Genomic DNA, 12640 nt, shown 5'->3' on the forward strand with positions numbered 1-12640 from the left:
TCAATAAATATTTCTTGAACAAGAGAATGAACTAACTGGAAACCAGACTTATTCCCCAAGTTTGAGTCCTTCTCTTGGACACCAGTCTGGTATTCTAGAAGTTCTGAGTAAGATCATTCCCCTATTCTGGCCAGTGTCCACACAGAGATTGTAAATAGCCCTTAAACCCTGGGTCTAAATCAAGGAACACTTGCCTGGGATTCCAGGGCTCAGTTCTTTATGAGTCCTCTGTTCCCATTGCCCACCTACCTGATCATGATAGACTCCTTTGTCTGTATGGTAGACTCCATCTCACCTCTGTTTCTAGCAGCTGATGCTTGCCTGTGCTTTTCACATCCACCTGATGGTCTCATCCTAGTTTACACGGAGTCCCAGCCTAGCCCAGTTGAATCCACTTGATGTTTCTCAAAGAATGGTAGAAGATATGGTATGCTGCTGCTGCTGCTGCTGCTGCTGCTAAGTCACTTCAGTCGTGTCTGACTCTGTGCGACCCCATAGACGGCAGCCCACCAAGCTCCCCTGTCCCTGGGATTCTCCATGCAAGAACACTGGAGTGGGTTGCCATTTCCTTCTCCAATGCATGAAAGTGAAAAGCGAAAGTGAAGTCGCTCAGTCCTGTCTGACTCTTAGCGACCCCATGGACTGCAGCCCACCAGGCTCCTCCGTCCATGGGATTTTCCAGGTAAGAGTACTGGAGTTGGGTGCCATTGCCTTCTCCGGAAGATATGGTATAGGTGGTATACTTTCATTTTTATAATGTGTTTGTTCCTTGATATGTATTATAGTAGGATTCACATATCAAACAAATTTAAGTAAAAAAGATAACATACTGCATGATTTATTTGGTGATGTTGACTTTACCTGTTTATTTAATCCTATATATTTAAAAAAATTATAGATCTATTTATTTTTGCCTGTGCTGGCTATTCGTTGCTTTGCACGGGCTTTCTCTAGTTGCTATGAGCAGGGGCTACTCTTCATTGAAGTGTACGGTTTCTCACTGTGGTGGCTTCTTTGGTTGTGGAGCACAGGCTCTAGGTGCGTGGGCTTCAGTAATTGCAGCAAGCAGGCTCAGTAGTTAGAGCACACAGGCTTAGTTGTTCCACGGCATATGGAATCTTCCCAGACTAGGGACAAACCTGTGTCCCTGCATTGGCAGGCAGACTCTTCTCCACGGCACCACCAGGGAAGTCCTATTTAAGCAACTATTGAAGTATAGTTGATTTACAGTGTTGTGCTAGCTTCAGGTGTACAGCAGAGTGATTCAGTTTTGTATAGAGATATTCAGATTCTTTTCCCTTATAGATTATTACATAGTGTCAAGTATAGTTCCCTGTGTTATAGAGTAGGTCCTTATTGGTTATCTATTTTATATTCAGTAATGTGTTTATATTAATTCTAAACTCCTGAAGTATTCCCCCACTTTGGTAACCATAAGTTTGTTATGTCTGTGGGACTATTTCTGTTTTGCATATTAGGTCATTTGTATCATTTTTTTTAGAGTCCACATAAAAGTGATAAGTCTTTAGGTCCATACATTGTTGCAAATGGCATTATTTCATTTTTTCATGGCTGGAGTAATATTCCACATTATAAATAGCATACTGTATGATTCTTTAAAAAGAAAAAAACAGGCTGGAAGAGGCCGATTTATAGGGACAGGAATCAGACCTCTGATTGCCAAAACCTGGGGAAAGGGGTGGCTATGGACAATAAAAATAGGCCCAAGGGAAATTCTGGGATGATAGAAATATGTATCTTGATTGTGGTGATGGTTACACAACTGTGTTTATTAAAATTTATCAAACTCAACACCTTAAAAGAGTGAATTTTACTGTATGTAGACTATATCTCAATAACCTGCCAAAAATCAAATCAAAAGCATTAGTGTAAAGACAATATCCAATGTTTAACTGTAAAGGTGGTATGCAGCAATGGTAAAAGATGGCAAGCAAATGATCAGAAATTGTAAAACAGTGTACTTAATGATATTTCAAAACTGGAGCATTGCTTAATATTGCATTAGATCATTACTTAGAGTATTACTGTCTCCCTCTGTTTTTACATCTCGTCTGTGGATTGAACATCATTTCAGGTCCCTGTGGCCTCCTCTAGCCCCCTACTGCTATAGGACTCTGAGTAGTTACACATGTGTGCCACTCAACTGTGTCTTGCTCCGTACAATCAAACCACTTGATTCCTACTGATGTGCACCAACTCATGGGAAAAGACCCTGATGCTGGAAAAGATTGAGGGGAGGAGAAGAGGTACAGAGGATGAGACGGTTAGATAGCATCACTGACTCAATGGACATGAGTTTGAGCAAACTCTAGGAGATAGTGAGGGACAGGGAGGCCTAGCATGATTGCAGCCGTGGGGTCACAAAGAGTCAGACAAGACTTCGTGACTGAACACAGCAATGGTACATAATGTAGGGCTTCCCAAGTGGCACTAATGGTAAAGAAGCTGCCTACCAATGCGGGAGACATGAGACATGGGTTCAATCCCTGGTCAGGAAGATCCCCTGGAGGAGGGCATGGCAACCCACTCCAGTATTCCTGCCTGGAAAATTCCATGGACAGAGGAGCCTGGCAGGATATAGTCCATAGGGTCTCACAGAATTGGACATGACTTAGCAACTTAGCATGCATGCATACATAATATAAAATTTACCTTATTAATTGTGATATAATTGACACATAACTTCATATTAGTTTCAGGTGTACAACATGATAATTTGATATTTGTATATATTGCAAAATGATCACAACAGTAAGTCAATATCCATCAGCTCACACAATTAATCTTTTTTCTTATAATGAGAACTTTTAAGATCTGCTGTCTTAGTAACTTTCAAACATATAATACAGTATTATTAACTATAGTCGCCACATTGTACATGTGGAAGTTTGTACCTTTTGATCACTTTCATGCATTTTGCTCACCTCCCACCTTGCAACCACCAATCTTTTCTCTGTATTTATGAGTTCAGTTTTTTTTTTTAATTTCACATTAACAAGATCATACAGTATTTATCTTTCTATGTCTGACATTTTACTTAGCATAATTCCCTCAAGACCCATCCATATTATTATAAATGGCAGGATTTTCTTCTTTGTTATGGTTGAATAATATTCCTATATATGTGTGTGTATATCACATTTTAAACCATTTTAAAGTATACAGTTCAGTTGTATTAAATACATTTTATTGTTGTGCGAATATCACCACCATCCAGAACTTTTCATTTTATACAGCTGAATCCCCATTTCCATGAAATACTAACTCTTTATCTAACCCCCATCCCACACCCCAGGAATGTTTTGTTCATTAACTTTGCCTTGATTACTGCTTTCTGGGTAACCAACACCCAAACTCTGTTCTGTACCCGGTCTGCCTTTGTCCTTTACTAAAATGGAGAATCTGTGAAAAATAGCTTTACTAAGTTAGGACATGAAGTATAGTTTTTGTTCTTTTATTTCTTCTTTCTTGGACTGATTTCTTCTCCTTTAAAAAATTCATTTAGCACAAGGGTGGGGGTTCTCCTGTGCTTTTGCATATGGTGTGTCCTCTTGAGCATTCTGTTTTGCTCAGTGGGAGAAACTGACCTTATATTAACTTTATATTGATAAGAACAAGGTTGCTGTATGGGGACAATGCAAAATTTTCATTAATTTTTAAGCTATATGATGTTTACAAATGCTGGCTAAGTGCTTCGGGATCTCTAGGGGATGTGAATCTACTCTCCTCTATCTATGGTTTCTTTGGAAAAGTCTGAAAAGGCCAGTGTTAAAGCCACCCCTTGGCCTCTTTGGCTTTGGTCTCTTTTAGTAAGTGAACTTGAACATGGTGGTCTTCTGTCCCTTTCCTATGACTCTGAGTGTTTCTGGCCTTGCCTTGGCCACTTGGTTCTCACCTCTTGCGTTCTTGACCTTTCTTCTTCTTTTCTGATTCTTTCTGATTCGGATTTTTTTTTTTTTTTTTGCCTGCACCTCACAACTTATTGGGATTTTAGTTCCCTGACAAGGGATTGAACCCTGGGCCCTCAGTAGTGAGAGCTCGGAATCCTAACCATTGGATCGCCAGGGAATCCCTTGGTTTAGATTTTTTATCTCTAAGTTTTTACTGATCTAAACTCTGTTTAAAATCTCAGCCTAAGGCACCTGGGTCCTCCTGACATTTGGGCAAAATGAAAGCAAAGGCTGAAAACCATATAAGACTTTCAGTTCCTTGGACATCATTTCCTCATTCTTGCTTTTACTCCTGTGCTTCTTTCTCTCCATGTTTTGGATTATCTCCATGTAGTTATTTTAAATGGCTGTTTCATAGGCAGCCTTTGCATTTCAAAATGTCTCCATACTTTTCCTGTTTTGCAGGCAAGCTTTTCTTACTAGGGTTGCTGCCGTATGCTAATTTACTGTCCTTTAACAATAAGATTTCTTGTTTTCCCCAGATTTTTCGAAACCTGAGAATTAAATTTCCAGAAAGGCCAAACCACTGCATTTCATCTTGCCTAATTTGTCATTTGGGCAGGCTTCCCGCTGCAAAATCAGCATGAGGGGTTTTTTTTTTGGTATTTTTTTTTGTTAAAGAAAAAGAAAGCAATATGATTCTTTGGCACACTCACCATGACTTTCCCACCAATCTGATAAAATTCCATCCCTCCACTCCCCAAAAGAAAATTTTGAGCTAAACTTTCAATTTTTTTTTTGGAAACGAGCTTAAACAAATGCACTCAATTTTGGGAAACATCTCTAAGCAAGGCAGGCTGAGCTACATTCCTGCATTTCTCATGCTGTAGTGGGAAAAGTTCATGAATGTAAGCGAGTGCTTTTCTAAAGTTATCTGTGAAGGGAAAGGAATAATTACTTCTGTGTGGTTCAAACCTGGGCACCATCCAGGTTCCCCCAATTAGCTGTGAGAACAGTGCCTGCTATTGTGTATCAGGTTTACCTTGAATTCTCTAAGGACTCGTGCTTTTCTGATCACTATGAGTATTAGAAAGCAGGATCCTACAAGATTCTTCTTTCTTGTCTTGAAGCAAAAGGGGCCCATATGACTACAAGAGAGCTTTTGAGACAAACAACTGCTGTAAGCATTTAATTACCAGGGGTGGAAAGGGAATGGTTATGTCATTTTTAATAGAAAAAATCAGAAACTTCTGCATTATGAGGGTGGCTGGATATAGATACTTTTTCATGCATGGGGAAACGGGGGGAGTTTTAAAATTTATTTTTTCTTTACTTGGGTAGCCCTGTTTTTCAGTTTTACTTGCCCTTCCAAAGTCACACTGGCTTAGGGGTAATATGAAGATGAAAATAAGTCACAAATAGGCTCTACCTCTACAAACTCTGAAAATTCCAGATTCTCAAATTCTTCTTAGATAGTATTGGAAGAAATCCACATGGACCCATGTGCTTCCTGGATGCTACATTGCACCTGCCATTTCCCTCCTTTTCAGGTGTGGTTCACACTGGAAGGAAAAGGCTGTCACTTTTTGTTTTACCTTTTCTGATGACCCTGATACCTAGTGTTAAGGCTCTGCTGTCTGTGGTAGGAGCATCATTGTTAATCCTTACCTGTCGTGACACCACTGCCAGTTGGGATGCCTGCTGCAGTGGTGGTGCTTGGCAAATCTCATGCTACGGCTGCCGGTGGCTCTTGCTCATGGTGCTCACCTCTGCACAGAGGTAGTTCTGGGAAAGCCATTGACTCCTCTGTGCTCTCAATGCCCCATGGAGTGTCTGTTTCTTTCCTTTCAATAAACCTATCTCAACTTAGGACATGAGGCATGTGTCCTTAAGACTGGAAGGGTAATCTGTGCAACAGGCACATATTTTATTCAGAAATCATCTTCCTCTCTTATCTGGCTCCTTATTGTGAAATGGACCTAGCATCATTAACCTTGGTAATTTCTCCTGTGACTCCTTTGACCCTGGTTCACATAGCCTCTGTTCTCAGTTATGCCTGGGTATGTCTTAGTCTTAGGGTGAGAACAATTGAACTTGCATAACTGCACGTACTTGACTTCATTCCATGTAGGTGCAATTAGATGAGCTAAGAATTGGAGCATTCTGCAAGACCTGTCCAACACACGGATCAGAATGAGGTCTTTTCCTCACCTACCTGGGCAAGGTCAGGCCTATGTTTTGTGTATATGTGGGTGTGGTGAGGTAGAAATTCTAGCTTCCATTTCAGCATATCTTTTGTACAATAACTCTCAAATATATGGTTCCAGTCTAGACCTTTCTCTGTGTCTGATTCTCATCTTCCCTACAAAATGATTCTCCTCTTATGAGCCCTGTTTCCATCAATGGACCAACGAGTTTCTGTGCTAGAATCACCCTTACATCCTCCAACCCCCCACAACCAAAAACAGTTACCAAATTAAACACTAAACCTCTGATAATTCTAATATTAGTGGAGAGGAATAAAAGGTAAGGACTATGAGACCTCTCAGGAAAAAAGTACTGGACAATAATAATCTCATAATTGAAACATTGAAGTAATACTCCTGTCTGAATAGGAGGAAAACATTTCCCTTGTGAATATCATGGGATGAAACCAGTCAAAATTCTTTTCCTCTCACTTATTTGTATCTTCAGTATTTTGGCCACCTGATGTGAAGAGCTGACTCATTTGAAACGACCCTGAGGTTGGGAAAGATTGAAGGCAGGAGGAGAAGGGGACAACAGAGGATGGAATGGTTAGATGGCATCACCGACTCAGTGGACATGAGTGTGGATAAACTGCAGGAGTTGGTGATGGACAGGGAGGCCTGGTGTGCTGCGGTTCGTGGGGTCGCAAACAGTCGGACACGACTGAGCGACTGAACTGGTTAATATCTTTAATAGCCAAAACAATGTAGGCTTTAACTTTACCATATTTAGGACATGGAAAAGAATATATTGTCCTAAAAATAAGCACGCTTGAGGAGTACACATTTAGTGAAATTGCTGCAAGTGTGCATGCTTTCCCCTTTAGTGCAAGGTAAGGAAATTCCTGGGTGTAATTGCTTAGAACATGGTGACTGTATCCTGCGTTGTATACTTAAATACATCTTATAGGATTTAAAAAGAATTGATGACCCATCTGTAAATGTCCCTTAAGAAATTATTCAAGATAGAAGATAGATCTATTTGCTGAGAGCTGTCTAGGTCTGTTGAAAGCAGGAAGGTCTCTGAGCCATCCAGGATTCCCTGGGGTCCTGGGCAGGGGAAAGGAAGCCTCCCATTCAGATGGACTCCTTGTTTTCTGCGACTAGAGACCAAGGGTGTTATGGGCTTCATCCTGTCTGTAAGTTCAGTTGAGTGTGGAATTGAGTGATGGAATTGAGTGATGGATGAGGAAAGCCTTGCCTCATCAGAACCTGTGAATTAACAGTTTAACCAACTGAACATCGAATTCAACTAGTTAAACATCTAACCAAACTACTTTTAAACTTCTGCTGCAAACCCCGATTGTTCTCTGCAGGTTAGTTTTATATGAGCGCAAATAGCTGCAGAAGATTTCAGGTATCTTGGGATATCTACTGTTATCTTAAGATATTTATTCTAGAACAAGGTAAAAAGACCCTTTTAAGATGTTTAGAAGTTCTTTACTTCTATCTCTCACATTAAAATGGAGTCTTAGATCCTAAAACTATGTAATATATTATAATTCATGCTCTGGTTGAAGAGAGAGTTATAATTTTCCAAAAGCAAACTATCCTGAGAGTTCAGTAAGGGGTTCCCTTACTGAAACAATATTTTGCAGTTTTTAGTCCTGTAACCAAAGGACTACTGAACATTGATTTATTTACAATGAGGCATTAGTACAAAGCTTAGTTAAGTCAGCACAAATAAATGTTGAGCCAGAGGAGTTTTGGGTATTGGCTTTCCAGCCTAATAGTTACATGGCTTTAGACAACTGATTTAAATATGCTCTTTTTTTCCTTTTAGAGTATTTCTCCATTTACTTAGATTTTATTTGATTTTTTCCCACACTGTTTCATAGTCTTCTGGACATATGTACATATTTTGTTAGATTTATAATTAGGTATTTCATTTATTGGTGCTACTGTAAATGGAATTGTTAAAAATTTCAGTTCTGTATAATAGGTTCCGGTTTCATCCATCTCATTAGAACTGATTCAAATGTATTCTTTTTAATGGCTAAGTAATACTCCATTGTGTATATGTACCACAGCTTTCTTACCCATTCATCACGGTACTGGATGCTTGGGGCTGGTGCACTGGGATGACCCAGAGGGAAGGTAGGGGAGGGAGGAGGGAGGAGGGTTCTGGATGGGGAACGCGGGTATACCTGTGGTGGATTCATTTCGATATTTGGCAAAACTAATACAATATTGTAAAGTTTAAAAATAAAATAAAATTAAAAAAAAATAAAAATTAAAAAAAAAAATTTTCAGTTCTAAATACCTGGAACCAACATCATATTGTATATCAAATATATTTCAATAAAAATTCATTAGTCAAAAATGTCAATTCTGATTGTTCATTATTAGTGTAGAGAAAACACACTGACTTTTGTGTATTGACACTGTACTTTGCTATTTGTTTTCTCTGTTCACTGTCATCATGACATGAGATATTGAATTCATTTCCACTTCCCTCCATCCCCCATGGTACTACAGATTTCTTATTATCCTTTTTCCTTAAAAGGATTTTATTGTTGTAAGAATGCTAAAATTTTAATGCACAATACAGTATAGTTATCTATACGAGCAATGTTGAACAGCAGATCTTTAGAACTTATTTGTCTCGCATAACTGAAACTATACCCATTGAACATCAAAGACCTAAACATTCTGAACTTCAGTGTTTCTTTTTCTTAGTGTCAATAGGTTTTATTGGAACACTGCTACCACATTAACTTATACGTCATGTATGGCTGCTTTTGCATTGGAATGCAAGCTTTCCCACCCATCTTTATTGAGATATAATTTACATATAGCAGTGTAAGTTTAAGGCATACAACATGGTAATTTGATATATGTATACAGTTGTGAAATGGGTATCTCAATGAGGTTAGTTAGCACTTCCATCTTAGATCTCAGAAACATATTCATCTTAGAACTGAAAGTTTGCACTTTCTGTCAATATCACCCCTTTGCTCCACCTCTAAACCTCTGACAACCATCATTCTGCTCTCTGCTCTGGTGAGTTTCACTTTTTAAAATTCCACATGAGTGAGACCAAATAGTATTTGTCTTTCTCTGAGACTTACTCTACTTAGCCTATTGCCCTCAAGGTCCATCCATGTTGTCACAAAAGGCAAGCTTTCCTTCTTTTTACTAACTGAATAATATTTTATTGTATTTATAAACACATCACTTTATCCCTTCATCTGTTGGTGAACACTTGAGTTGTTTCCATGTTTTGCCTATTGTAAGTTATGCTGCAGTGAACACGGAGTGCAGATATTGCTTCAAGAGAGTGATTTCGTTTCCTTTGGATATCTACCCAGAAGTGGGATTGCTGGATCAGATAGTAGTCCTCTTTTAGTTTTTTGAAGAAACTCCATACTGTTCTCCCTATAGGCTGCACCAATTTATATTCCTACCAACAGAGTACAAGATCAAGCTGCGTTTCTTATCTGTGAAAAGGAGCAAATAATACCTACCTAAATTGTCAAGGCTAGGTTTAACATAATGCTTGTAAAGCATTTATGGTAGAGTGCTGTGCTTCCTGTGAACGGAAGCTATTATTAACTACCTTGATTCTGGAGGTGATGAGAACAGTCCTGAATGGAGTTGTTGTCGGTGGAGTGTTTGATTCTGGAGCTAGTACTGACATGCATGTGTACGCGCATGCTCAGTTGTGTCCGACTCTTGGCAACCCCATGGACTGTAGCCTGCCAGGCTCCCCATCCATTGAATTTCCCAGGCAAGAATACTGCAGTGGGTTGCCATTTCCTACTCCAGACGATCTTCCTGATCCAGAGACTGAACCCACATCTCTTGAGTCTCTTGCATTGGCAGGTGGATTCTTTACCACTCTGCCACCTGGGTAGCCCATAGCACTCACATGTTATATTCTGAGTGTTTATATGCCATTTTCTCCCACTAGATTGTGAATTCCTTAAAGGCAGGTAGGGCCTTATTGGTCTCTGACACCTACTAGGATTCGGATGCTTGTTTCTAAATAAGTAAATAATGAACTCAGATCCTTAACTCAGAGCTGCTTAAAATTATTTAGTAAATAATTTGAAGAAGTCTAGATGTCAGGCTTTTTCCCCCCTCTTTCTCTCTTCTTTGACTAAAAAGCAAGGAATCTGGACATTTGGCCCGAGGGAGATTTTGGTAAAGCAATTAACTAGAAATGTACTATTAAATATCAAACCCATTGTAAATTAGCATGAATCTAAGAATTGCGTTTTATGGGAGAATTCTTATGTTGTTTTTTCATGTTTTTCTTTGAAATTATTTTAACAGTTTGCCATAAGTATATTTTGGGTTTAGTCAATTTGTTGTACTGGATGTTTCCCCTAGAGGTAAATGCTTTTGTTGAATAAAACTCACTCATTCCATATCAAATCTACAATATAAGATTATTGAATGTAATTTTTTTTTTTTTTTTACTTTCTAGCCTGAATTGGAACCTTATGGACATTGAATCTAGAAACATATGCTGATGTGATTTATATGTAGAAAATCTCTGTTCATATTATTAACAAAATCACTATTGTGCTCCAATATTTGTTCTCTGGGGATGAATCTTAGTAAATCACTTCCTGCCATTCGGATACCTCAGATCTCAAACTGCCTGAAGCTTTAACAGATTCACCAGAATAGACAATTCAAAACTCCATGAAGGTTCTGATGACAGGAAAAGTATTCCCCATTTCTCCTGCAAGGCTGGGGAGGGGACAGGAAGGAAAGGAGAGAATTTTAGAATCTGGTTCTTCTATGTCTGAAAGACAGTTCAGATTAATTACTAGTGCCTTAAATAAGAAACAGGAAAACATCCTCCACAGAGACAGTCACTTTAGCCAGCTATAAACATGTGGTACTCATTCACAAGCTTCGAGAGCAGAGAAATTTAGATAGGTCTGAAAAAAGTCAGGCGAGCTTGTCTTTCAAAATGAAAATTGGAAGTAAAATGCATGGTGCTCAGACTTATCCACTCTCTCTGTCTTGAGTCTATCAGTTTAACAACTCTGAAAAGTTTGAGGTTTCCTGAGTATGTGTCTATATGTATGTATTATTCCACCCTCCCCAACTTCTGATAGAACATATTTTACCAGTTTAATTTACAAAGAGAATTCAGTTCTTCCCTGTCATGCTTAACTCACCTATGACATGGGGATTGTACATATATTTCCATCTTTGAAGGAACATTCTCTCACATTCCTTTTCCGAGATGTGCTAACCTGATGTGAAAGGTTAAGTCACTTTCAAAATTTCTTCAAAGCAGGAACGTCTTAGTGGAAGACAGTATGTTATTTATACAGTGACAGGTTACGAAAGCATACCTTTTGTTTGAATAGACAAGATACATCTGAACTTCCATTTCTTTTCCTGTGCAGCCCTGGATTTCTATTATGGGGACTTTGATGGAGAAGGGGTTGAGAGTTTGGAGAAGGTTTGAAGAGGATGTCAGATTGCTTTAGATCTATTATTTTCCAATTCCTGAACACTCAGATTTTATGTACTTGTTGCTACCTGTGAGTCTGAATTCTTGGGAGATAGCCTAAAAATCGGAGAAGGCAATGGCATCCCACTCCAGTACTCTTGCCTGGAGAATCCCATGGACGGAGGAGCCTGGTAGGCTATAGTCCATGGGGTCGCTAAGAGTCAGACATGACTGAGTGACTTCACTTTCACTTTTCACTTCCATGCACTGGAGAAGGAAATGGCAACCCACTCCAGTATTCTTGCCTGGAGAATCCCAGGGACAGAGGAGCCTGGTGGGCTGTCGTCTACGGGGTCGCACAGAGTCAGACACGACTGACGCGACTTAGCAGCAGCAGCAGCAGAAGCCTAAAAATGCTGGCAGGTCTGCCTTCTAGGTTATAGAGGCTGATTCTACTTAGTAACCATTGCTGTGTTGATAGGAGCAGGGACTTGTGTGAGTTAAGATCATTCAAAAGATGAATTTGATGATGCTGACCTTTTTTTCTATGAAGAACTGCTCCTCACATTACGTCAGTTAGAAAAAAGTCCATTTTTGAAAAAGGGAATCACAAAAGAAAAGTGGATGGCCTGAGAGGCCGTGTAGTTTTATGCATTGATTCCACCTATAAAGTGGGCGAGGAGCGGGTGGGGCAGGTGTTGATAGTTGCAGCTGATCAGGAGTACATATTCCTTCTGCTTCTCTTTTAGTGTCCTTATAATTTGCTTTTCAAAAACTTAAAGGTAATCTCAGTGGTTCTCGCACTTGTTTAGACCCTGAACATTCTGCACAGACACTTTGAAAGCCCTGAGCTATGTATCACAACACATCATAATAGGAAAAAAAAGACTTAGAAGATTTGGGACCTAAATATTGGGCATGGACTTTATTGGATAGCTTTGTGTCAATTTCTTAACCTTTCTAAATTGCCTAATGGGTAAATAATATTGTTTTTCTCACAAGGTGGTTGTAAGGATCCAGTGAGATCTGATTGAACCATTGAAAATTAACTTTTTTTGGCCTTC

The 12640-nt window shown here is 39.2% G+C and overlaps 1 long non-coding RNA gene across 1 annotated transcript in view; it reads left to right on the top strand.

The window, feature by feature from the left end:
- The first annotated feature begins 252 nt into the window (after positions 1–252).
- The window catches only part of LOC147367528 (uncharacterized), a 70119-nt gene continuing 57731 nt past the window's right edge, over positions 253–12640 (top strand). Inside the window, exon 1 of the long non-coding RNA XR_015170171.1 lies at positions 253–682. This is a non-coding gene — a long non-coding RNA (uncharacterized LOC147367528). The remainder of the gene's footprint in view (positions 683–12640) is intronic.

Source organism: Bos grunniens, chromosome 8 (assembly GCF_055505025.1).
Source record: "Bos grunniens cultivar Pamir isolate PY7600 chromosome 8, Bosgru_T2T1.0, whole genome shotgun sequence".
NCBI classification, from domain to species: Eukaryota; Metazoa; Chordata; class Mammalia; order Artiodactyla; family Bovidae; genus Bos; species Bos grunniens.